Source organism: Crocodylus siamensis, chromosome 6, assembly GCF_052110815.1.
Source record: "Crocodylus siamensis isolate JL-2025a chromosome 6, ASM5211081v1, whole genome shotgun sequence".
Classification (NCBI taxonomy): domain Eukaryota; kingdom Metazoa; phylum Chordata; order Crocodylia; family Crocodylidae; genus Crocodylus; species Crocodylus siamensis.
In genome coordinates, this window is record NC_143400.1 from 77,631,981 (window position 1) to 77,655,190 (window position 23,210).

A 23,210-nucleotide genomic window follows, 5' to 3' on the forward strand; every position below is an offset into this window, starting at 1 on the left:
TGTGAAGAAGTTCCTCCTAATATCCAATCTAAATCTGCTCTCCTCTAGCTTGTGGCCATTATTTCTTGTAACCCCCGGGGGCGCCTTGGTGAATAAATACTCACCAATTCCCTTCTGTGCCCCCCTGACGAACTTATAGGCAGCCACCAGGTCGCCTCTCAACCTTCTCTTGCGGAGGCTGAAAAGGTCCAGTTTCTCTAATCTCTCCTCGTAGGGCTTGGCCTGCAGGCCCTTAACCATACGAGTGGCCCTTCTCTGGACCCTCTCCAGGTTATCCGCATCCTTCTTGAAGTGCGGCGCCCAGAATTGCACGCAGTACTCCAGCTGCGGTCTGACCAGCGCCCGATAGAGGGGAAGTATCACCTCCTTGGACCTATTTGTCATGCATCTGCTGATGCACAATAAAGTGCCATTGGCTTTTCTGATGGTTTCATCACACTGCCGACTCATGTTCATCTTGGAGTCCACTAGGACTCCAAGATCCCTTTCCACTTCCGTGCCACCCAGCAGGTCATTTCCTAGGCTGTAGGTGTGCTGGACATTTTTCCTCCCTAGATGCAGCACTTTGCATTTCTCCTTGTTGAACTGCATTCTGTTGTTTTCTACCCACTTGTCTAACCTGTCCAGGTCTGCTTGCAGCTGTTCCCTGCCCTCCGGCGTGTCCACTTCGCCCCATAGCTTAGTGTCATCTGCAAACTTGGACAGAGTACATTTCACCCCCTCGTCCAAGTCGCTGATGAAGACATTAAAGAGTATCGGTCCAAGCACCGAGCCCTGCGGGACCCCACTGCCCACACTCTTCCAGGTCGAAACCGACCCATCCAGGTGTGTGAAGAACCTCCTGCTCGAACTCCTCTTGCACAGCTAAGCTATCAGCAGAGAGTTTGGGGGCTCCTGCAGGGAGTGCACCTTCCCCCTCAGGGACTTCCCTGGACTCCTCCCTGAGAGTCTCTCCTTCCTCTGCCACTGACGGAACAGACACTTCCCTGGGACTGTCACTTAGCCCACCCTCGGGGTTGCTAGATTCCTCAGGACCTGGTGTGCGTTTACTTTCCACTGGGGACTCTCCCGGCACAGCCAATGGTGTGGCTGTCTCTTGGGGAGTTTTTAACCCTCCCCCTCTAGCCTTTTTGCTCTGCAAACGAGTCACCGCATTAATGTGGTAGGGCTCTAGATCTAGGGCCTGGTCCATTTCTCTGTGCAGGAGTTCTCGATTAAGTATATCCCGTCCCACCAGGATGGGAGCTGGAGCCCCTTCCATCACACCCATTTCTACATGCATCGTGCAGCCTCTCCACTCGATGGGTGACCGGGTTACCTGTATCTCAAATGGCGGAGACCCCACCCCTCGAATGGTAAGGGTCCTCCTGGGGATTATATCTGCAGGTGAAACTAGGTTGGCATCGATTAATGTCACGCTGGACCCCGTGTCCAGTTCCCCAATAAGGGTTCTCCCATTGACCGTTATCTTGGTCCTGTGGGGGGCCATCACCTCCTCTGGGTTTGTGATCCTGTAGCAACAGGCACGCCCCTCAGAGGGGCTCGGGTCTCCCCCCTCATTGCTTACAGCTGTTGCATGTCTGACGGGCTTGGGTTTGTTGCTTAACTTTGGGCAGTTGGGCTTGATATGGCCCGGTTCCCCGCAGCTATAGCACCCCCTCTTTTCCAAATTGGGAAGTTTGGTCAAATCAGGGGCCTCCTTACGCTCAGTCTGGGACGGCCCCTTTCCCCCTTTCGGACCTGGCCCTCCCTTCCCCCCCCTTTGGAACCCTTTATGGTCCTTCCCAGAGTAGGGAGGCTTCTTGTCTGACCCCTCACGATTAAGCAACAGCTGATCCGCAATTTCAGCGGCCTCATGGACTGTTTTGGGGCTCCTGTCCTTGACTAGGGTTTTAACCTCCCTTGGACAGCAATAATAGAATTGGTCCAATGCCATGAGTTGGTACGTTTTCTCAGCAGTGTCAGCCTTAGCTCCCCCTACCCATTTAAGGAAAGCATCCCACATCAAGGCCACATAATCAGCCACTGACTTCTCCGGTTGTGGGCGGAGATTCCGGAATTTTTTCCAGAAATAGTCCGGCCCTAACTTGAACCTTGCAGCCACGGCCTGTTTAAATGCATCATAGTCATCAGCTGTATCTGAGGGCAGGCTGTTCAGGACCGCCGCCAGGTCGCCATCTACCAGAGCCGCTACGTGCAGCATATACTCCTCCTCAGGCACCTTCAACCGTCAGGCTTGCTTTTCAAAGATGCTGAGGAATACTTCGGGGTCGTCTCCAGGTCGGTAGCGAGCGAAGGCTGACGAGTTCGGTTTGGGGTGTTCCCCAGGCGCTCGCCAAGGGCCCGCATCTTCCCCGCTGGTCTGCCGGAGTACCTCAAGTTCGTGCTTGCGCTGGGCTTCTGCCTCTCGGGTCTCCGCCTCGCGCTTGGCTTCTGCCTCTCGGGCCTCCGCCTCGCGCTGTGCTGTCTTCTCCGCCAGCTCCATATTTTTCAGCTCCATCTCCATCTGTACCTTCTCACGCTCACGCTCGGCCTCCTTCTCCAACTTTGCCTTCTCCAGCTGTGACTGGGTCTCCAGCTCCATCCTTTTCAATTCTAGCTTGTACTTGAGCCTGCTCTGTCGCTCCCGCTCTTCAGCTTCTAGCCGCATCTGGTACTTCCAGCGCTCCTCCGTAGTGGTTGATTTCCCTGAGGACGGCAGACTTGGCGTGCGGGGCTGTGATTCTGGGGAGGACTCAGGAGTTGGCGAGCGTGGAGGTTGCTCCATGGCTGAGTCGTTGTCACTCAGAATTTTAATCAGTTCTTCCTTCTTTAGCCCTTTCTTCACATGAAGGCCTCTCTCCTTCACCAGCTCTTTCAGTTCAGGCACGGTCTTTTGGGCGTACTGCTCCACCATCCTGGCTATCTACACTATCCAGTCGACCCGATGCCAAATTAGAAATTGTTTGCTCAAGGGATTTCAGTGACTCTATTACCCTTCCCAAATTATGCCTGTAAATCAGCAGGGTATTCGGATCCCAACCCTCCCACCACGTGTGGCAGGCCAGTAGGGGCGCTCCTGCGTTGAGCCGCCCACCTCCCTGCGCCCGCCCACCTTCCAGGCTCCGAATGCCTCCCTAGGGGCGCCTTATGCTTGGCCGACCCCTCTCCCGGAGCACACTCGCTAGTCTGGGGGTAACGTCACTGCCACCACCCTGAGAAGGGACTGTCTCGGCCCTGTGTCCTCAGGGAAACACAGGCCTAATAGTCCGACGGGTACTCGACCCAGTACAGGCACTTGGGGCACTTCCCCAAGTCAAGGGGGCAAAAAGTAAAGTCTCCCTTAGTCCGCAGACCTAAGGGGTCTCTTAGGCACAATTTAGACCCACCCCTCAATAACTCTCCCACGCCAGTCAAAAAGGAGAACTTTATTGATTACAAGGGGTAGGGTAAACTAGGGTACAGGGTTGAGCAATATCTTAGAAATCCTAAAGAGCAAACAGTGTGGCTGAGGTAGCCTTTTGATCACGCATCTATGTTACTGCCAGCTAAATATCTAATCAGATTGAGTAGCTTACTCACAAGCATCTTCCAGAGTTCTCCAGTTTCCCCTCTGGAGTCTTGGGGTGAGAGAGAGAGCTAGGTTCAGATGGTAAGGCTTCTCTGTCTCCCCTGCTTTGCTGCTGCTTCACCTCATGGCTGAAGAGGAGAGAGCCTCCTTCCCCCCACTAACCTATATAGCCCCTGTGACCTCATTCACCTGGTTCAGTGGAGGTCAGCCCCAGTTGGCTGTCAGCCAACCAATTTGAAATACATCACCTGTTACCAGGCAGATTCCAGCTCCCCAGGTAGAAACCCCTCACCCAGGTGGCTGATGCCAGTCACGTAGACAGAGGGAGCAGGTTTCCCCCCTCCCTCAGGACTGCAGCCAGCTCAGGTTACCTAAAGAGACAGGCTGAGGTGTGAATCCTCTGTGCTGGCCCATCTAATTACGTTGTCACAGGGCAGAGATTTTGGGGAGAAACCAAGGTGGCTTTCTGCCACATGCTATAGTAGATGTTTGACTTCTGGTATATGATTTGGTTTTCCAGTTCCAAGATGGCAACTGCTCCCCCTGCCAAAAGGAGTACTTCTGGGGGCAAGGGGACAGACTTCCAGTGGCAAAAGTCAGGGATTAGGGGATGGGGACTTCCAGTCCCAAGACAGCAACTAGGGGTCAGGGCACCTATCAAGGGGCAGAGCTACCCTTGCAGCTCTCAACAGCTCATCAAAACTCATTAAGTGGCCCTCTCCAGCTGAAATAATTACCTGGCCCTGTACTATACCCTCCCTAAAACTTGCATATATGCTAATTTACTGCAGAAAGCAACACAGAATGCATGAAGCAACCTGACTTGCATCAAAGTCTACCTGATAAGAATTTTCCCTCAAGTGTGAATCAAAGGTACCAGCAGAATGAGAGCTATTTATCACCTGGTTTTGGATATACTTCCTGAAATGCTATGGAAATAATAATCTATATTCTAACTAGCAATATTTTAGGCAAAGGCAAAGGACAAACAAACATGCTTCAGGTATAAATGTAAAATATGTTTCATATTCATAACCCAGAAGGACAAAAACTGTTCCTGACTAATGACAAAACTTCCTTAAAACAAACAGAATATGGGATGGATGAAAATTCTACCAAATCACATCTGTAATAGGAAGTAGATTCCAACCAAACCATTCACCTGTTTTTTAACAAATGATCTCTGAGGCCTACTCAATGTCTCTGCAGGTGATATGGGGACAAAATTCTTTTCTGCACTGAAAATTCAGTACTATGCATGTGGACAGCAATTACCATAGTTAAAGCAAATCCAATTTATACCCCGAAGTGCTGATACATACTTCAATTGCAAAAACTTCAGTTATGAAATTAGCCATGACACTCATCATTAGCAAGCAATGCCCCAGTTACTGAGTACAGGATAGGATTCAGTTAGGGACAGGATTTTCAGATTTAAAAAAATGGCCTAAGATAGAGGTTGGGTGCTTTGAAAAATCTAGCTGAGAGCTGACATTGGATTGAATGCAACTAACCCTAGCTTTTATTGCATGGGCGGAGGGGAAAAGGAATCACACACAGAGCTCTCTTTAAAAGAACAAAAATAAAATCATATTTCCACTACAGAAAAGTATATAATTTTGCACCATCAGCAATAACTTTCATTTGTTCTTGGGCCTCACCTTAAGACTAATGAACTGTTACCAAAAAGGCTTTTCTTTCCTGCCTTCTCAGCTGTTCCACATTACCTTTTGCCTAGGATTTAACCCACAAATGCCTCCTTTGAAATTAAAATTTAAATATGCTTTTTGGAAGAATGCATGCTTTACTTTCTATCAAATAAATTTCCCTTAATACTTTTACCACACTCCCCATTCCCCACCACTACCTCCCACTTCAACGTTTTCTACTTGTATACTTTTGGATGACTTTTTTTTTAATCCTCCTTTAAATTGGCATTAGTTTGTATAAGGGGCTGACAACTCTGATTAGAGAAGCCTTGGTTATGCAGTAAAAAAAGTACTGTCTAGACTATGACCCTGATAATCTGTCTCACCTCTTCAGTGAGGAATATCCACATTAGAAGTGTTGATGGCTCTGTCTCCACATTAGTTCCACTCCGAGATGCTCTGTTAAGTCTACCCATACAGTTGCTAAAGTGCCAACCTTAAAGTATCAATTGTGAAAGACAAGTGGGGACCTAGGATAAACTGGGTTCAGAATGACTAATACGTTTTACAGGTATCACAGGATAACTACCATGAACTGCAGTGATTTTACATGTCTGTATACTGGTACAGGTCCTCAAGCAGGTCAGAGGTCATCAAAACTGGAATGTGTTGATTATAACTGTTCCAGCTCTACCATACATTTTGAACAAGATTTGAGAACAAGGAACCTCTCTTACCCCACCTTTTTTCATATCTTGACTAGAGTCTTGTTCTCCTTGAAAGTATTTATAGTGGTTATGTATTTGTAGCCCTACTCTGTTAAATGCCCACTTCCAAAACCACATTTATGATAAAAACAACATGCAAACCTGTACATTAATAATCATCACTCATAGTACCGAAATAACAAACAAACTACACATAAGGACATTTATGTTTTTTGAGCTTATGAGATTTTTTTTTGTTAATTCAAAAGTTTAAAAAAAGTACAGCACATTGTACTTCACTAACCATGTAGTAGGGGAACACCATTTCCATTCTCCTCCTGCTCTTGACTGACAAGACGACAGGTTTCATTGCAGACAAACTCAAGTGCCAGCCCATTCCCAGATACGTGACTTTGCACAATATACAACTAAAAGTCCCAAGTAAATGCAAAAGGACTGGAGATTTCAGCCTGCATAATTTTAAAAATACTTTCTACGTAAATGTTATGAATAATTCCTCAGTTTAAAGAAGCACTTCAGTATTCTTAATTTTTATACTTCAAGGTTTGTAAATTGGACAAGAGATTTTGCTGAGGGCTTTTCTGCTGCAAAAAAGAATATCCTGGTTATATACATTTATTTTACATATATTTTATTTTAAATGGGATTGCTGCCAATGCTCCATTTCCAGTATAATTTGCCTTCACTGACATGCATATGTTCCGTGGTATTCTGTATGGACATAGTGTTTGCACTAATAGGGATCTGGCCTTTGTGGCCCAAGACAGGCTTACAGTTTTAGACCCCAGTATATAACAGGTACTATTTAAAGTACATATTCCAGCTGTAAAGTGTGTGTTATTTTGTAGAAAACTAATGTTCCTAATTAAAATATATGGGAGAAAAGCTTTTCTTTAAAATCTTTTGTCAAATTTAAAGGGAACAAGAAGAGCCTGATTCACAGAGTTAATTAGGAATTTTTTCTACTTGCAGCAAGGGCAGATTGATCACTCATTACTGCTGATGAAGTTTGAGAGATTTGAGAGATGCTTTTAAGCATGACAGACATAACTATGTCACTTACCTTTCTTGAGGCTGACTGCTGTCAGAAAAAACACAAATGCTTTGGCTTAAGGCATGATTCAGGTGCTAATACTTGTTTTGCCAAATATACTGGGTTCATAGTTACTCATAAACAGGTGCACTTAAAACAGTCAGCATACACTCTGTAATTAAGAAGTCAGTGACCAAGACATGACTGTTTCAGTATGTGTGAAAATGCCACACCTATGATTACTACTTCAAGTTGAACAGAACGCCTGCCTGCTTGTCCCAGCTTTTACAGCAGTTACAATATAAGATATCAGGGTTTAGAGAATACAGCTCAGAAAAAGCCCTAACAATGAAAACAGATATGCTCCATTTTAGATACCAAAAAATACGCTTGGAAGTTCCCAGCTAAACTATTGGCATTATTTTTATGTATCCAAAAATCTATACAACAAATGTAAAATTATTACAGCATGTGAAACTGGGCTAAACTAGCTCTTCAGAGATTAGGTACATCCCATCTGTACCTCCAGCTGAACAACTGCTATACATTGCATTTAGATAGAGAACCTCTAATTACAACGTAGAGAAGTTACAGAACACAACTGAGTAAACTTTAAGGAAAAACAAAATTGCTTAGAACTGTCAGGAGGCATGAGATGGGAAAGGATCTTTTTGAAGTAGTGTCTTTTAGATTAACTGCATCTTTGGAATAAAATTAGACAAGCTTTTGAATGCACAATATTCTTCATCAGGTCATATATTCAGGAAATACGCTTAATTCTGGGTATAACTTGCCAAAATCAACTTCATCCTAATTTGCACATTGCTACAAAAAGGATTATCCAGGACAAACCTAGTGACATCTTTTCCAGCCAACGGACTATTGAACATTCCAGTCCTTAAACAGCATTAATGGCTATATTATTTGATATGTGACAGATTAAAAAAATACTAAACATTTATGTAATAGACGCATCTAAAAGGACTTTAATACTAATGTTGTTTCCCACGGTCTTTGTCTAATGACAGTCTTAAAAGGCTATTTTCTTTTCATTTATTCTCTACTCTTGAAAGCCACAATTATTCCAACAACCCAACATGTGATACCCTAGCAATTTGTAAATGAAAAACTGAAATGCTGTTCATCAAGACAGGCAAATTAGAATAGACTATATTTATCATTCAGTATGTATAAAGAGAAAACCTGTATATGCCGACATCAGCGAACACGCTTCATTGGGTCCCAAGAAGTAACCAGTAGAAGTACTGCAGAAGACTGCGTAAGTTATTCAGAAGTAACACTTACCACACAACTTTCTAGGTTTTTTTTAAATGATAAATTTTCATTTCATAATGAGGTAGTTATTCACTTTAATCTGAAATCAGGGAGAAGGTAGGGCAGGATGGCATCTTGGAAACTAACTAATTCAGAGGGGTAAGAGCTTTCACAGGCAGCCACCTGTTTTGTCAGATGAATCTCTGAACTAGTTAGTCTATGCCACCCTGCACTACTTTTCATACAGGAAAAAAACATTTAAAAGTGGAAATTGTGAACTTAAAATTACCATCTGTACCAGGCTGTGTAATATTAAATACATCTATGCTAAAACTATTTTCAATAACTTTTTACTATTAAACTACAAACTAAAACAATTACATCAATTTTTAACAGAAATGGATAAACAGTACAGACTGGGCAAGGAAAGGAAACATGAAAGGTAGGGTAGAACTGGGTTTTAAGTGGAAGGAGGATGGCAGGGAACAGGGGAGGGAAGGAGGAGAGTCTAAACCTTGAGTATTCCTTAGTCTAAGGCTTCTGAAAATGGGGCCCAGACTTTTCAAACTCATGTAGCTGAACTTTATAAAATAGGTGACCTGTGCTTTGGCTAGATCAGAACATTGTTCACTTCTGAGAACTGCTTTACTTCACCACCTCTGCAAAATTAATTTTCGATAATGGCTGCATGCCGACTGTCTTCCTCCCCGCCCCCTCCCCAAGAATTGTGTCTTTATTAAAACAAACACAAGTTTATTTGGCCATACTCAGCTTATTGAGCTTGTTTAAGTAGGTTCATATTTCATATGGTTTTTTCCTTTTAATGCTTCAGAAGCGTTCTTGATTTCTTATCTGCTGTTCTGCCTACTTACATCAGCCTCACCACCAAAGGATTTAAGCATTTAATGAAAAGGTACATAAATCCATATAGATGGTCTATATTGACTCAATCTCTTATTTCTCCACACCCAGGGTCAGAAGGATTTGATTTGTGAAGACTGTGGTTCCAATATCATTAGTGCGCTATACATAGACGGATTCTATAATGGGAAATCTTGGTACTTCTCCTTTGTCAAGAATTGCACAACTCTTTCAAGAGGGTTGTGGTTGCACTGTATGAGAACAAATTCCATTGTTTCTACTGTATACAGTTAATCTCTCTCAAATATTCGTAACCTCTCTCAATGTTCCTATGGAAGGAGCCAAAATACAAACAGACTTCATGGAGATTTGTTTTCAGCTCCAGTGAGAAAGGTGGTGTTTTTGAAGAAGGCTGACCAATCTATCACCACATCTCTGGTAACGTGTCAAGTTAGTTGATTTAGCATTTTAACAACCAATGGTATGTTAGCAGCAGGCACGACTAATTCACTCTTATCAGTGTCCTGCCTTTGTAAGATGTACTCCAAAGAAAAGACAGAGACATTTCCTGGTAAAACTGGAATTACTCCACCTATTCACCTTGGCTTCTTACAACATACACCAAAATAAAACAAGATGAAATACCTACCTGCAGTTTATTCTGCAATACTACATGAGCTCTGGTTTAAGCTTTGCAATACAAGTCAAAAAGACTGAAATCACAAAAGTACGTATCATATTGTATGACTGCTTAGGCTGTCAGGTATCATTCATCTTTTACCACTTTAAACTAATGTTTTTTTTTACCGATTTATTCATGACACCTGAACTGTAACAAAAATGATTTTAGGACTCTCTATTTAGTTTAAGAGACTTTATTCCTAGGTAAAACAAATATATTAATAAATACTGAAAAGGAACAGCTGAAGAACAAAGCTGCTGTCTGAAAACTGAACACGGAGAGGATATTGGTTAAGTCCTCTGGAAAAGATGCAATGAATTACCAACTACCAAAGACAAACATATATCTTACAAGGGAAAGGAATGAAGGAAAAGTAAAAACTGAAGTGAGGTTAAAGGATAAGAAGAGTAAAAGGAAACTCATCTCTTTTGCTTAGTTTTCCAAATAAATCTCAACATCCATGATGTATACAAATGTAGTGTTTTCCGTACCCGAGAATCTCTCATCAATGCCTTCAGCTGTTATACGCTGCTCAATGGCCCTCACAGACAACATTAACAAGGGTTAGTAACAAGGTTTAGCACAACACAAAACATCGCTGGAGCAAGTCCTGGTTGGAATCTTCTCCTACATGCATACGATAGCAGAAATGAGAGACCAGTTTCTGGCTGTGTTTAGTTGCACAAAGATCTCAAGCTATAGCTCTGCATAGGTAGTCTTCAAGACTAGGGACTGAAGTTGCACATAAACTGGTTTAAGTGATCAGTAACTCATTTAAACCTGTAAAAGAACAGAAGCTCGGTGCACATAAACCAGTTTCAAAATGGCTGAAACTAGTTTAAGATAAAGCTGGCTCAATGCAATAATCAGACTCAACTGATTTTGATCAAACTAGTTTATGAAACTTCTGTCCCAGACCTCTTCCTGGTTCAAGTTAAATCACAGTCCCCCAGCATCCCAGCATGCTCTCCAGTCCCGGGCTGGGCTGGGCTGTCTGCTCCAGAGGGAAGGGCTGGCCCTACTCTGCTAATCCCTAGCTAGAGCAGTGAGGGCTGGCTGACAAGCAGGGGGGGAAGGGAGAGGAGCCCAGTCTACAGGGGAGGACTGCCCCCTCCCCAGGCAAACTCTGGCTGGGCTCTGGGATCAGGGAGGAGGTGGCTAAACACCCCTTCCCCAACTCAAACTTACTGCTGGCTGCAACTGCAGACTACAAATCTTAGAGACACCTGGAAGCAGGAAGAGGAAGTGATGAGCAACCCTGCAGAGTCCTGCTGCTGTAATTCTGGGCTGCAAATCCTGAAGACCTCAGGGGCAGAAAAAAGTGGAAACAAACACCCAGTTAGAGAGCTGTACTCTAGCACCCCTCCCCAACCCCCTATGCTTCTGGACTGAGCTACTGCATGCATGTGGCTTCATTTCCTGAATCACAGGTAAATGTCTGTTCACTTCTGTTTCAATTTAAGCTGTGCAGCTTCAACTAACCTGCAAAGACTGAATCTATTCAGCCTTGGGCTTTTTGACTGTCTGTACTTAGCCCAAATGTGACAACATTCCAAAATGAGACTTAGTCCACACGTTTCTTATACAAAATTTAATAAAACCATACCCCATGTATATCCTGCACATAGATTATTCTTTACTGGAGGAGGTATATAATCTGTGACAAAGCAGAGCAACATGAATACAAAAAAAGCTTTGGGAAAATGACAAGAAATGCCAGACTTTGGCCTTTCACTTGTAAGTGAAAGCTACTCAAGTAAAACTATGTAAAGGATCACTGTACAAACAGCCATTTTACAATGCGGCTCAACCTGTTCCCCAATTCATCCCATGAGCCTACGTGAACTTAAGTATTCATTTCTTGTTTAAAGAAAATTACAGGGTTGTACAGAACATATTACAGCAATCCCAAGGAATTTATTACAATGATTTCTCCATTACAGATTTCTGTGGTTGCTACAAACTGTCAGAAGGATAATTCCTATTCAAATCTGAAAGCAGAGGAAGAGAAGCAAATTAATGAGCTGAATAAATGAATAAGAATTTACCTGTATTAGATTTATATTTCTCTGTAAATTTCTCTCTCACTGGAAATAACACATATATGAGTCTAGAGACAAACATGAACACAATCTACAACACGATTTACAAGCAGTAATTCATTAGTACTTCGATTTTAGGTGTCCAAATTGGGATAATTTAGAAGGAACATGATTTGTAGAGCACACACCCTCTTAAAGAGAATTAAGCTCCTTTTAGATGCTACATTTTGGGTATTCAAATCATTAGACAGGTTGGAAAACCTTGGCTCTAACATTTGGTGCTTTCAGTGGAATTTCCCTGACTCTCGATACAAGTATTAACAATACTTTTTGTACAAGCTGGTTAAGAGCCAAAACTACAGTAAGTTCTTAGGACTTCTTGGTTCACAGACAGTATTCCAGAATGCAACATTCTGTGACAAGCAAGTACTATGAAGGGCATTTATGTCATTATATACAGTAAATCAAAAAGCATTAAGTAGAGAGGTTGCAACAAAAGGGAACCAGAATTTAAGAGGGCGGGAGAAATTTTGTTCTACGCAGAACATGGTCTTCTGGTGGCACAGTAAGCCTGAAAGTTTTGTGATTTTTTTTTTTCCATTTAAACAAAACAGAGTATCCATCCCAATATTCATCCCCGCTTATAAATTACAGTTCTAAAATTACCATTTTAGTGCCATAGCTGAAGTAGTACTGTGTCTTTTAGCAGCTGACCTTTGACACGAAAAGAAGGACGATTTATTAATTTGAGAACAGGAATCAGGAACTGGCCCTTAATCTCTTCCTTCTACTGTCTGTTAAATGGGTTAATGTCTCTCACTTTTCAAGGTTTGTACAAGGACAACTGAGAAACTCAGATAAAAGATGCACTACATTTATTAACCACCTGTAGCTCCTCCTTTACTGCAACATGTAGCTTTAGTTAGCATTACCAATTAATCTAATTTAAACCACTCCCAAACTGCCAAGTAATAACATGTAATGCACAATATAATATCTTGTAAAATGCTTTAAACAGAGAAGCCAGATTTTAAATTAAAATAGAATACAGTTCTTTCTGGTTACCAAACACTTAGCAAGTGTTAAGAATCTCTCTAAATGTTCTCTCATAGATTAATTAATTCAGTTCCAGTTCAGCAGCCGAAAATGAAGTATTCCACAGGAAAAACAAACTTGGGTTGAAAGTGAAATGTACTTTATTAGGTCTAATAATAATTCTACTATGTTTGCTACATATAAAATGTACACAGCTATTCTGATTCTTTAAAGTATTTCATACATAAATGCCATTTAAAATGATGCATTTTTGTATTGAAACAAGGATAGTGTCTATCAATCATTTTGTTCCCATAAACATAATGCCTGCAGGCCTCACAACCTTTAAGGCATCCATTTGCACAGAACTCATGAGGTAAGCAAGTCATTTTCATTCTAGAGATGGGAAATAAATTTGCTCAAGATCACACAGGAAGCCCATGGAAGAGCAGAGGACTAGGTTTCTAAGGTCCTAGGCTGGTGTTCTAAGCAATGAAGCATCCTGCTTCCATCATATAGTCTATAAAGCATAAATAGACTTTTGTAATCTAAAAATACACTTTAAACCCTGAAATAAGAAAGTGATTTAAAATGGGCTTAAGTTAGAATAATTTTTATTTTTGCCTGCTTTTATAATCCACTTCCAGTCCTTTTGAAAAACTTTTGTTCTTGTCCCCCACTTGTCTTAAAAAGAAACATGACGCTGAACTAGCAAGCATTGCCATTTTAAGCAACAACATAAAGAATAGCCGATTTCTTTTTTCTAATTACATTTGTATTTGCAAGCTGTGTCTTGAAAGTTACAAGTTACACTATGCTGTAGTCAAACATCCAGCACTTTCAGTCTGCAGTTATTAGGGGTGAATGACATTATAATGTTTAATGTTTCTTGTCCAGTGGTGGGACAAGAAATGCCCTTAGTATTCAACTCTGATTTAGAAATGATGGCATTCAAGTTTGATTGAGGATTCCCCCACCCAAATTTTTTTCTTTATCTGACCCAAGATTTGTCCAGATACTGTTCACAGGAATTTCATTTTAATTCTTGAAAAGGACCTGTATGCAGGTGTGGCACTATTTAAACTGGATGTCTTCCAACTTCAAACTCTATGCATCTATCAATTCAATTCCTCCCCAACCAGTTCTCTTCTACTTAAGGCTCTGATTGTGCACCTAAAGTTGTTCCTGAATTAACACAGTTACTACCAGGCTACTGGGGCTTCTGAAAATTATTATTTGAAAAAGGAGATACAGGACACCGATTCCTAAAGAGCTATTTCCTTCAGTTTGTTAATAGGAAGAAGTTGGACAAATAACATATTGAGAAAAAATAAGCGTCCCAAATGTTTTGAGAGGAAAAGTAGATTTGTATTAATCACTGGGAAACAGCATCAGCGAACACTACAAAAACAAAGATTTGAAGAGGAATACAAAAAAATGCATGAGACATCTAAAGAACCACATCTTTTTTAGTATGAAAAGCTTCCAAAGCTGCTTCAGGAATAAGGAATCACAGTGATTACACTCAGTCATAATGATGAAAGACCACACATTTTTCTCGTTAGCCATCTGCAACAGCGGATAACATATCCTTACAAGACAAGTATGTTAAGCTAGAATGTGCCAGTAGTTTCCAATAGTAATGAAGTACTGTAGCATCATTTAGGGGAAAAAAAAAAAAAAAAAATCAGCAGGGAAGGGGGACTATGAGATGCTGAACAATCAAGACCTGTATGTTTATAGGAGTATGCCTTGGGCCCTGGAAATAGGGATGTAAAGGCAGGCAAGCTTCATACCTAATGTGTCCAGGAAGCACCCATCACCAATCACAGACATAGCAAAGCAAAAAGCCCCTTTTGAATTTTTTGTACTGAAATAACCATGTTAAATAACTGAGAACAAGCCTCAGTATCCCTGATCTTTTCAGACAGCTATGATGTAGACTGAATAAAAGCGCTTGCTTTAGTTGAGCAAACTGGCACAAATGCTCCAAAAACTAGGAAGTGCTCCACAAGCTTTGCTGCTTTTTCACGTATTTGTCTCTCATTCGTTTCTAATGAAAAAAATAATGTCCATATTTATTAATGCATTCATCCCCACTGCCAAGAAAATTCAACTGAAGAAAAATCCTAACTCATTATTTAAAATCAATATGGTTAATAGAACACCTTAAAATAAACTGAAATATTTTTTCCTCTCCCAAACCCCTCCACAATAATTACTTTCATCATCACCAAGATTCACAGCAGCTGACACAAAATTCTTTATTATTTTATAACATTTCTTGCGAGAGGGGAAAAATGGCTGGAATTCTTTTCTACTGCCTTATAGTATCTGCTAAATATATATTAAGCTTTTTTAAAACGGAAACATTAATGCATAAAACAGGCTGAAAAAAGTATAGCCATTCTTGGCTGCCCTGTTTTTAGCCAGCTTCAACTGAGATTATATATCTTTTCTCCTCCACAATGTTTATTACCAATCCATTCCTTCTGTGGTAGCATATTAATTCTCATCTCACTTCATGAAATACTTGTCATAGATACTGAAATCAAATAGTATTCAACACCCACAATATATCTTAACGTACCTTAATTTACCTCTAGTATTTAGAGTTTCAATTGCTTTTTGACTCTGAGAGAAAAACTAAAGCCAAAGCATATTCAAAACTGTGTTACTTAAATACAGGAGTCTGAAGAGCGCTATAATTAGTTATCCATTAAAAATAATATAAACTCTATTTGAGCAATTTGGTATTGAGAGAAAAAAATAATTCTATTAAAGATAGAAGAAAAATCCTGAACTTGCAGGCTATTTGACCTGAACCACAACATGGAGCATGAGCCAAAACAGTGAGCATATTTAGTTAAATATATAGCACTCTGATTTAAAGGATTCTGCATAATGGGCTTCACCTAATATGGAAAATGCAGTAACATCTTGGGGTAGCCACTACTATTTATCACGCACCACAGGCTTTAAAGAAATCTGTGAGATTTTCCATTTTCAATCCAAGTAAAACAACAGCCCTCAAAGTTCCAGGAAAGCTAAATTATAAATACGGAGGACGCCACTTGTTTCTTTCCTGTATCCAGCATCCCAATATGTTTCCTTGGTTCTCAATTCAACTCCAGCTCTGTCACAGAGAACATCTCAGTTCTTACCCCAACAAGAAACTACTCCTCAGCTGCAAATTGCTGTCACTCATGTAAGGAAGGGGATTTACTGGAGAGCATTGATCAGCATTTGTGTTGAGGGCTACCAAGATGATGGCATAGGTGCAGTGCTTTGCAAAGTTTCCAGGCTGCAGGCTGGAATGACCCAGCTCATGTCAGAGGCAGATACGCAAGCACTAGGACCGGGGTGGCACCGCTGCTGCTGCCAACGCATCTCCTCACCCTGGCACTGGAGGGAGCTCCCACTACTACTGCATATCCCTGCTGCTGAATGCTGAAGGCACCCCACACTGCCAAAACCCCACATCTTCAAGCTGGATCTAGCCCATAGGCCACAGGCTACAAATCCCTAGATAGGGGAGCTGGTTCCACAGCTTTTGGAAACTCACCCAGGCTGGCTTCCATTCCATTCATGCCTCATAAGCAGCATAAAGACAGAAAAGCATGACAATGAATCTGACCAAATGGCAGAAATTAAAAATTTGGTTGCAACACTGTCTGCCTCAACATGGCTAAGTTCTCTAGCTCACTTTGAAAACGTAGAGGGATGATGTTCAAGAATCAAGAATGTAGCACAGCTGCTGTTTAAAAGCACTTTGATTTTAATTTTAGAAAAATCAGGAAAACAAATGGACATAACATATAAAGCAGTAAAGGGTAAATAGAAACATGTAGTTTGAACAATTGTGCCAAGTGAAGGAATGTTCTTTGAAAGTGAAGTATCACTGTTTGATAGATTGATATGCTGTAAAAAAAAAAAAACAAAAAACAAACCTATTTCTTGTCAGGAACACTACATGCAGAGAAGATTTATATTCCTATTATTGAGGAATGCTTGCTACATTTCTGCATCAATGGTTAAGGACGTCAATCTAATTAAGCTATCTAATAAACAGCAGAAATATTCTGAAATGACTGGAATGTCATGCACAGGCACCTATTTGGATACTTTCAAACTAGAAGTTGAATTTTTATGTACATATTTATTTGACTAAGGAAAGGGTAACTGGCAATTTTATTTACATTAGAGCATAGACTTAGAAACACAAAGGCTGAAGTGTTCACTTATTCGTTTTCTAAAGTTAGGGCAAGTTCAAAAGGGATGAGGGAAAAAGTTGGTTTTCTGCCAGTTTGTTTCCCCAATATTATAGGGCCATGAAAGGGTTTGTTCATATTTTTAAAGTGTGAGCAGCCTCTCAAGTGTTCTGATTTATACTCTGCTTTTCAAAGCCCATAGAAAAGCTGGGGAAAAAAAAATCACCATAGGGCTATATATTTTGGAAACAGCCAACAAAGCTCTTATGGCATCTCAACACTTTCCATGGAGACTGTCTTCACAGAGAGCAATCTCAGGAGACAGTTCCATTCAGAGGCTCCTTTGTGTTGTAATAATTGAGCAAACAGATTCACACACACTCTGATCAAGTATCCCCTCTACTCCAGTTATACTTCCCCAGAAAAGGAGATTTTTATTTATATTTTCATTTTGGGACATTTAATAAAATATTACAATTTGGGAAAGGAAGAAGCATTTAGCACAAGCTAAAGCCAAGCGTATAGCAAGGAAGCTCTGTGTCAGCTTTTCTCTTTCCGTACCTGCCAACATAACTCAAGCCTGACCTGCAACATTCCTGTTATTTCAGTGCCACACTTCTCCCAAGCACATCCTGTCACTTGTGCTGAACTGTATGGCTGTTTAGCGAAAGGAGTAACTTCTACTACAGAACAATGTCAGAACAAATTATTTTCATTTCATCTCTTGTGAATGAAATTGGAAGGCAAGACTTCAAAAGGTGCAAAACAAAAAAATACTTGCACAGTGCCACCATCATAAAGGCCTTCAAATTCTGCAATTTTATTTCCTTCCCCCAACTGCTTCTCCATATATTGCACTATTTCAATCTTCCCCCCACTTCACTCTAAGACTGACCAATGTATGTGCAAAAAAAAAATTCCTTGGCCTCAATTTCTTATGGTTCTTTCTTCTATGAGAATACCAATGCTTCATGTTTGAAAGCTGTTTAATGCATTCAGGTTGGATTATCTAATTTATCTTAACATCTGGCAATTGTATCTATAGTTAGACACACTAACTAACAATAGTTACTTTTTTCTGCTAACTCAAACAGCCCAAATGCATACTATAATACTCAGTATTGTATTTTGTATCTGCTGCTATATTATTTTTCACTCTTGGATAATTCAGTGTTTTCACTACAACCAAAACATTTCGATTATATAAAATTTAATTAAACTATGCAACAATATACTTATTTGCACTGGAATTAATTACTTGAAGCAAGTCAGTAAACATACTTGGGAAAAGAGGGAGAGCAGTATAAGAACAACTGACTGGTGCCTAACAGCTCCATATGATTAAGGATGAGTTCCATCTGGACTGTAAGAAAAAGTCTCCAGGTTCTGCTGGTATCTAGCTACTACTTATTCCCCAGTTGTTAAAAATGATAGGGCAGAAAAGGTTGAACCAACTATATTTACTAAACCATATCTTTTGGAAGGGCTGTTCATACTGTTACAAAATAGATTTGATAAAATACATTTTCCCTTAAATTTTCCTCAGTTACATCAAGTTCCTAATACTGGGCTACCTATTTTAGTTCAACAAAAATCTCAGTATCATTTGAATCACTGCAAGCATTATCATTAGGGTTGCGAACTCTCTGTAAATGTATGGACACTCCATAAATAACCAAGCTAAAAATGCCTGTCCATAAGATCTATAAGAAAACTACCATACTATAAAAACACAGAGCCACCAGAAGCTTCATTGAAGGTCTGTAGAAGAAAAGAAGCTCAGAGCAGTGTTGAAGCACAGATGAAACACAAGATCACTGCCTGGTGTCTGAACACAAGTGCAGCACCCTGAAGGGAGCTCTTCTCAGGGCTTTGTGGCTCACAGAACTCTCGGTTGTTACTTCCACAAGTGCCAGCCATGTGCTGGTGTTGGTGCTGCCTCCTGTCTGCCTGTAAGACTGCTGGGTGGCAGGTAGGCAGACAGTGTTCTTTCTATGGGGGCCTGTGCCAGGGCAGGGGAAGTGGGGCTGGTAGGGATAATGAGGAAGAGTATACAGCATGGTTTAGGATGCAATCAGGTTCACCAGAGTGTAGTGGTGAGTGGCAGACCCCTGGGGTGAGGGCAGCACGATAGAATCACAGAAAGAATGACAGCCAGGTCTGACCACTCATGTAGGTTCCCAGCTGAGTTAGGGGACCTCCATCTAACCAAGGAAGTGCACAATGCCAGCAGGGGAAATGCCTTGTTGGACCTGGTCCTGGCCACAGGCGATGACCTGGTGAGGGGACTGTGAGTGCTCAACCACCTGGGCGATAGCTATCATTGCCTACTGGAATTCATCATCTAGCACAGGGCATCAAAGGCCTGCACCAAGGCAGTAGCCCTGGACTTCAGGAGGGCAGATTTCAATAAGGTAAGGAGACTAGTCAGGGAGGCACTGAGTTCTTAGAGAGGAGCTGGGAGTCCAAGAAGAGTGGTCGTTTCTTAAGGAGACGATCCCCCAAGCCCAAAAGGTGACAATCCCCATGTGGATCAAAGGGGGCAAGAGTGCTCAAAAGCCCCCGTGGCTCACCAAAAGCATCCAGGAACATGTCAAAGCCAAAAAGGAGGTGTATACCCAATGGAAGGGAAGGGCCATCACCAAGGAGGATTATACCTCTACTGCTCGAGACTGTAAGGGGACTGTTAGGAAGGCTAAAGCAGAGATGGAACTGGGACTAGTGACCTGTATCAAAGATAACAAGAAGCCGTTCTTTATATACATAGGGGGTAAAAAGAAGGTATCAAGTAACGTGGGGCCTCTGCAGGACATGCTTGGTAATCTGGTGGTAGCAGAAACTAATGTCTTTAACAGATTCTTTTCTTCCATTTTTCTGAGCAGGGAGAGGGACATCCCCCCACTGGGAATCTGGATGGACCCAGGGCAGGAGCAGCCAGGCCCAGGGTCAGTGAGGAACTAGTCAGGGAACTTCTGGAGGGACTAGACATGTTCAAATCAGTAGGTCCTGATGATCTCCACCCCAGAGTGCTTAGGTAATTGGCAGAGGTCATTGCGGGACCCCTGGCACAGCTTTATGAGCACTCGTGATGCTCTGGTGAAGTGCCAGAGGACTGGAAAAGGGCCAATGTGGTTCCCATTTTCAAAAAAGGGAGGAAAGAGGACCCAGGAAACTATAGACCTGTTAGGTCTTACCTCGGTTCTGAGGAACCGCTTTGAGAAAATTATCCAGGAGCACATCTGCAAGGGACCAGCAGGGGAGATTATGCTTAGGGACAATCAACTTGAGTTCATTAGAGGCAGGTCCTGTCAGACCAACCTGGTGGCCTTCTACAACCAGGTCACAAAAGCCTTAAGACGCAGGTGTTGCGGTGGGTGTAGTCTTTCTGGACTTCAGGAAGGCCTTCGACACATCCTCATTAAAAAATTAGGCGTCTGTGGTGTCAATGCCTACACAGTCAGATGGGTCGCAAATTGGCTAGAGGGCCGCACCCAGAGAGTGGTGGTGGACGGGTCATTTTTGACCTAGAGGGACATGGGCAGTGGGGTCCCACAGGGCTGGGTCCTCAGGCCCGCACTGTTCAACATCTTCATCGGTGACTTGGACGAGGGGGTGAAAAGCACCTTGTTCAAGTTTGCAGATGACACTAAGATGTGGGGAGAAGTGAGCATGCTAGAAGAGGACAGACTACAACTAGACCTGGACAGGTTACAGAGGTGGGTGGATGAGACTAGGATGGGTTTCAATACGGACAAGTGCAAAGTATTGCACCTGGGGAGGAAGAATTAGCAGCATACCTACAGGCTGGGGAACTCCCTTCTTGTCAGCACAGAGGCAGAGAAGGATCTTGGAATCGTTATTGATTCCAAGATGAACATGGGTCGCTAATGTGGGGATGTGGTCAGGAAGGCTAACAGCACCTTGTCATGCATCCATAAATGCATCACGAGCAGGTCCAAGGAGGTGATCCGCTCCCTCTATGCGACATTGGTCAGGCTGCAGTTGGAGTACTGCGTCCAGTTCTGGGCACCGCACTTCAGGAGGGATGTAGACAGCATCAAGAAGGCCCAGAGGAGGGCCATTTGCATGATCAGGGGCAGCAGGGTAGGGCCTACAAGGAGAGGCTACAGGACCTGAACCTGTTCAGCCTCCACAAAAGAAGGCTGAGAGGGGATCTGGTGGCTGCCTATAAACTTGCCAATGGGGACCAGCAGGCAATGGGAGAGTCCCTGCTCCCCAAAGCACTACTGGGAGTAACAAGGAATAACGGCCGTAAGCTGACAGAGTAGATTCAGGCTGGACATCAGCAGTCACTGCTTCACAGTCAGGGCAGCTAGGAGCTGGAACCAACTTCCAAGGGAGGTGGTGCTTGCCCCTACCCTTGGGGTCTTCAAAAGGAGGCTAGACAATCAGCTAGCTGGGGTCGTTTGATTCCAGCATCTTTTCCTGCCACGGCAGGGGATCAGACTTGGTGATCTGCTTAGGTCCCTTCTGACCTTATCAACTGTGAAACTATGGCAGGGACCTCTAAGATCATCAGCCCGGCCCCTGCCATGGGCAGGAGGTAATTTGGCTCAAATGAGTTCAATGAGGTGCTTGTCCAGCCTCCTCTTGAACACTGCCAGGGATGATGACTGCACCACCACTGCTGGAAGTGTGTTCCAGATTCTAGTAACCCATACAGAAAAGTAGTTTTTCCTTAAGTCTAGCCGAAACTTTTCTTCGACTAGCTTGTGCCCATTCATCCTTGTCCGCCCAGGGGGTGCTTTTCTGAAAAGTTACTCTCCCAGATCCTGGTGTTCTCCCTTGACATATTTGTAGGTGGCTATCAAGTCACCCCTCAGCCTTTTTTTACTCAGACTGAAAAAAATCAATATCCCGAAGTCTCTCCTCATAAGGCCTATCTCCTACGCCCTTGATCGTGCGGGTGGCCCTTCTCTGCACTCTTTCGAGTTAGCCCACATCCTTCTTGAAGTGCAGTGCCCAGAACCAGACACAGTACTCCAGCTGTGGCCTCACCAATGCCAAATACAGGGGGAGGAGCTCCTCTCTGGATCTACTGGTGACACATCTGCTGATGCACCCCAGAGCTCTATTTGTGCCTTAATTGCACTGACAGCTCAGATTCATCCTCTTGTCGACTGTCACCCCCAGGTCCCTTTCGGATGCAGTGCCAGCCAGTGGACCACCACCCATCGTATAGATATGGTAAAGGTTCTTTCTGCCCAGATGAAGAACCTGGCACTTGCCGTGTTGAACCTCAACTGATTGCATTCAGCCCATAGGACCAGCCTGTCAAGGTCATCCTGGATTTTTGTCCTGTCCTTGGATGTGCCCACTTGTCCCCACAGCTTGGTATCATCTGCAAACTTTATCATTGCGCTTTTTGCTCCCTCATCCAGGTCTTTGATAAAGATGTAAAGCCATCGCTGCAGTCAAGTCTTACTATCCCAAGAGGTTGGGTTTTTGTTTCTGTCGGGTTTGTTTTTTTTTAAACTGATAATCTACAAAAATTTTTACTGACAGACAAAATTTTTTTACTACTGTTTGAACCCAGCCCTTGTCTAAGGTCTGGAAGAAAGGTTACATTTTTATTATGTAAAACGTATGTCAGTAAAAAGCTTGTGGACTGTCATTAAAAAAGTTGCCTTGGGCTATACTCATAACCCTGATTTTCATGGAAAAAAAAAAGTGGTGCAGTCACTTAAAACTTGTTCAACCCATTGACTAAGCCATCAATCAGAAAGTAGGATTAATACCTCCATCATACACACCCCATCTATGTATGTGCCCACAGAGCTGTGCTGTACTTTTTCCAAGCTAGCAAACTTAAGGCTGAAAATTAAAATTATTTTCCTAAAAATGGCAAGCAACTCAAACTGTAGGAGTTTGCTATATAAACAGTGTTTTGATGATGCGTATTAAACTTCATGAATTTGAAACTTCTCTGCCAAGGTTTGCATAGCTATGATTTTCAGGAGCTATTCAACTGTAATTATATACCTTTTAACTTCAACAATCTCAAAGTTAAGCAGGAAGTGTTTCATACTTACAACATAGCTCAATAAAAAGTGGATGCTGAAATTGATACAATTATGAAAGAATGGGTGGGGGGGGAGAGAGAGGTTTGTGATCTTCTACTTT

At 42.4% G+C, this 23,210-nt stretch overlaps 1 protein-coding gene across 2 annotated transcripts in view; it reads right to left on the bottom strand.

Moving 5' to 3' along the window:
* The window catches only part of PPM1L (protein phosphatase, Mg2+/Mn2+ dependent 1L), a 218,974-nt gene that overhangs the window by 136,627 nt on the left and 59,137 nt on the right, over positions 1 to 23,210 (bottom strand). The gene's annotated exons all lie outside the window — the stretch shown is intronic.